Below are 4,397 nucleotides of genomic sequence, written 5' to 3'. Positions count from 1 at the left end.
TTGCTCACTTTACCAGCTGCAGCATCACACTGAAGGCTCATGATCACCTTGTGGTCAATCATGACCCCCAAGTCCCTTTCATCTGTGGTGCTAGCCAGCATAGCACTGCCAAGCCTATAAGCATGCTGCAGGTTTTTCCTCCCAAGGTGGAGAACTTTGCATTTTTTGGTATTAAACACCATCAGGTTCTTGTCCACTCATTTCATGAGCCTGTCAAGATCTGCCTGGATCACCCTCCTGTCCTCAGGAGTGGCTGCTTCAGCCCAAAGTTTGGTGTCATCAGCGAACTTGGCCAGCCCGCTTCTGACACCAATGTCAACATAATTGATGAAGATGTTAAAGAGTATAGGCCCTAGGACAGAGCCTTGAGGGACCCCACTGGTCACAGGGCACCACGATGATTGACTTCCATCAACCACCACCCTCTGGACCCTGCCGCAGAGCCAATTCCCCAGCCAGCAGATTGTGGTGAGGCTGAAGCCGCAGTTAGCAAGTTTTGCCAAGGAGTGATCATAGCATATCAGATCGAATGCTTTTTTAAAGTTAAGATATATGACATCAATCTCTTCTCCTTTGTACAGGTGATAGGTCACGTGGTCATAAAAGGAAATGAGATTGGTCAAGCAAGACCTACCTGCAACAAACCCGTGCTGGGTATCCCTCAGGATATTGCCATCAGCTAGCCTGTATAGGATGACCTCTTTGATAATCTTTTCCGAGACCGTCCCATTATACAAAAAGAGCTGAGCTTAGCTAAATGGTCCCAAATAGATTGTCTGGAGATGTATAAGAAACTTGCTAATGCTACTGCCTTCACTTATAGAAGCAAGAAATGATCACTTTAAACTTTCACTTATTTTTTACTGTGTCAAAATAATACAGCAATTCTTTTGTTGCATAGAACTTAGAATGACCACAACAGGTCAGAATGTTTTTGATACTATGAATTCCTATTTTAAATCTCCCTGTTTATTTTGTGAATCATGTTTAGGTGTTTGCATACCTAACAGTGCTAATATTGCATGACACCCTTAAAAGGATCTCATGGCATCCCAGTTGAGAATCACTGCTTTAAAGGATAGAATTATAAGTCAATGCGACTGATAAATTTGAACAATGATCTGAAATGGATGGGATGAAATTCACTAAGGGCAATTATAAAATACTGTATTTAAGAAAGAGAAATCAAACGCACAAATACAAAATGAGGAATGTCTGGTTAAACTAGTACTGAATAAAAGATTCTGGGACTTATTATGGATCAAAAGCTTAAGAATCACCAATGTGAAGCACAAAAAGCTAGTAACAGACTAGTTTGTTTGAATAGGGGTGTTGTATGCATATCACAGGGAGTGATTCTTCCATTTTCTTCAGTGCTGGTGAGTCCTCAAAAGGCATAGGAGTCAGCTAAAAGGACACTCAAAAGGCATAGAAGTCACCTAAAAGGCCACAGACTAATCATGTGACTGAAAGGTAGGGCTGTGCAAAATTTCACCATCTGTTTTGTTTCAATGCTGTTTCGACTCGTTTCAAACTCGAAACAGTGAAATTGGAACTAAACAAAAGGCTTCGAAACAGCATCAAAACGAAACAAGGGCAGTCAAAATGTTTCAAACGTTTCAAAATGTTTTGAGTTTTGAAGCTGGGCTTGCTTGCAGGGGAACAGAAACTAAGGAGAAGGAGGGGGAAGAAGGGGGAAGGACTGTTCTGATATTGACATGTGTAGCTGGCCCACAACTGTCATCCTTTCCTGACATCCTTTCCAATCCCAGTGCTCTGGGGGAGGAATGGAAAAACAGCATAAAAAGCATTGTTTGAACTGAGCTTTCTCTGTGCCTTCACACTTACAAGTGACACAAGTTTTGTTCTGAACAGTTTGAGGTACAGATTCCCAGAAACCCCTGCACCTGTCTCCTTGAAACCTGTCAGGCTTCATGGCTTCAGCAGGGGCTACCATCCCTTCAGTTTTCACCCTGCTGTACCTTAACACGTACCTGTGACAAGAGTTTTGTTGTTAAGACTTTGAGGTGCAGTTTCCCAGAAACCTCTGCACCTATTTGCTTGACATTTGGCAGGCTTCATGGCCTCAGAAGGAGCTACCATCCCTGCAAGTTTCATCTGAAATAAGCAAGAAATGGGAAGAAGTTAGAGGTAGTTTTGTGCTTCCCCATTATAGCCAATGGGTGAAACACTGAAACAGCGAAACAGTTTCAACTAAATGAAACATTGCTTTTGAAATAAAATGAAACACAAAATGAAACACTGTCCCACTGAAACGGTGAAACAGAAGTTGAAATGAAATAGTGCTGTTTTGCACGGCCCTACTGAAAAGTACTTAGCAGTAGTAAGGCAGATTGTACCTTTAGGCTGAAATCCATACAAGAAGCAATGATCATACAAATTTATGATAACATAACTTATCAAGCAAGCAATAATGGTTCATGTACATGACAAGTCAGTGCTGAATAAAAGATCCACAGGATGTGAACAGAGACATTAGAGATTTAGGAAATGGCTGGAAAATTTATAAAACTGGGTGGAAGAACTAGGATTATTTAGTTTGGAAAAGACTGATATTGGATGTAATAACAATCTATAAATGCATGAAGAGTGGTAATAAAGACGATAGTGATAGACTATTGTCTCTGTCTGCATAGGAAAGGACAAGAAGTAACAGTCTTAAATTGCAGGAAGGGAAATCAAGGGTGGATATTAGGAAGAATGTTCCAGCTGTGAGGCTGATTAAGTACTGAAATATAGATTACCCAGAAAAAGATGGAGTCTCCATCCTTGGAAGTTTTTAAAAACAAGTGAGATAAATACTTGGATGAGATGTCATAGCTAGAGATGATCATGCCTTAAGCAGAGTTGGATAGTGACCTCCTGAGATCACTTCCAGCTCTATTTTTCCATTATTCTGTACTTACTAAAATTCATGTTAAGCATGACATCATATTAAAATTCAATTTGTAGAAATAACTGTAACCAAATTTTGTTTCTGGATTTTTATATAGGTATCTATAATATATAAAATGTGATAATCACCCACCTGGCCCTCAAAACCTCATGTCACAAAATATATGTCCCATGCACATACTAAAGAATCACAATATGGCAGACTTTTATATTAAAAGATCCATATACTTTGGGGGTACTATCATACATGATTGTCCCAAAACTTTGGTAAAGTGATGTAAAAGTCTGACTGCTTTCTTTAAACGGTTATGCAGTTTTTCAGTTGAAGCTAGAACAAATATAGTTATTTTTTGGACCAGCTTTAATATTCACCACTACTGTAATCATAATCATTTAAATAAAAAAAAGCAAGCAAACTCATTTTCAATATTCAGCCACTATTGAGGGTGTGCAATAACTGGCTCCTGTCTCTATTTTGAGTAATTGAGGCAAAAATATGTGGATAATATTTGAGACTGAATGAATGTTAACTGGGCACTTCTAAAAATTCTGAGGGAAGCATAAACTTGAATTTCAAAAATTACTAACATTTGTATTTTTCTGAGACAGCTACATTGTTCTTAAGTAGTCTTTCTTCGCTAGTTCAGAGAGGCATTCTGGTAATTTTGAGGGTCTAGAATACAGTTGGTAAAAAACAAGTCTGCACCATGTTGGTGTTTGTTACAAAGATAGGGACTTCAGGAAAGCCAACATGACATATATCATCCAAAATTTTAAAAAGGTATGATGCAGATTAGTGGCTTGTGAAAGTGCAGTTCAGTAGCATTAGTATAATGACCTTTTAAAAAATACTTCATGTTTATCATGGTTTAAGTATGTTGTACTTCTAAGGCAGGAGTGGGCAAAATATGGCCCGTGGGCCAGATGCGGCCTGCGAGGCTATTCTGTCTGGCTCGTGGGGGCCCTAAAAAAATTAGAAAATTAATATTTATCTCCCCTTGGTTCCTATCAAAAATGACAGGAAATAAAGGCAGTAGGACCCAGAGGAAGCCCAGCAGGCTCCCACAACAACAGGGCCTGCCCAGGGCCCACCCCGCCCCGCCCCCTCAACTGGAAGCCCCAGCAGGGGCTTCTGGCCTGAGACAGCATGGCTGCCCCACACTGGAACTGCAGGTAAGGGGGAAGGGTGGGGGGAAGGGGAAGGGAGGTGCCCAGGCTGGGAAGGAGCTTGGGGAAAAGTGGCCCAGGGAAAAGCTGAGCACAGGAAGGGAAAAGCAGCCCCTTGCCCACCCCGTGCCCAGCGCTCCATGCTGCAGCCGCTCACAGCCCACCTGGGGCTGCCTGTGACTGCTCTGGACAGCCCTGTGTGGGCTGCAAATGGCTGCATCAGGGAGTGCTGACCACGGGGTGAGGGAGGGGCTGCTTCCCCCCCTCCATGCACAGCACCAGCTTCTTCCCTGTCTGCGAGCAGGGGGTCGGGG

The 4,397-nt window shown here is 41.9% G+C and overlaps 1 long non-coding RNA gene across 1 annotated transcript; it reads right to left on the bottom strand.

Moving 5' to 3' along the window:
• Positions 1–1,230: 1,230 nt before the first annotated feature.
• On the bottom strand, positions 1,231–1,543 carry LOC109287231. Its single transcript, XR_002094781.1, has 2 exons — positions 1,440–1,543; positions 1,231–1,407 (listed from the first exon to the last, which is right to left on the bottom strand). It is a non-coding gene; the product is annotated as an uncharacterized LOC109287231 (long non-coding RNA).
• Positions 1,544–4,397: the final 2,854 nt, after the last annotated feature.

This window comes from Gavialis gangeticus, unplaced genomic scaffold (genome assembly GCF_001723915.1).
Source record: "Gavialis gangeticus isolate Ggan-Ray unplaced genomic scaffold, GavGan_comp1, whole genome shotgun sequence".
NCBI lineage: Eukaryota > Metazoa > Chordata > Crocodylia > Gavialidae > Gavialis > Gavialis gangeticus.
The sequence above is the reverse complement of the archived record's forward strand: the minus strand, read 5'-3'. Positions and strand labels throughout refer to the sequence as shown.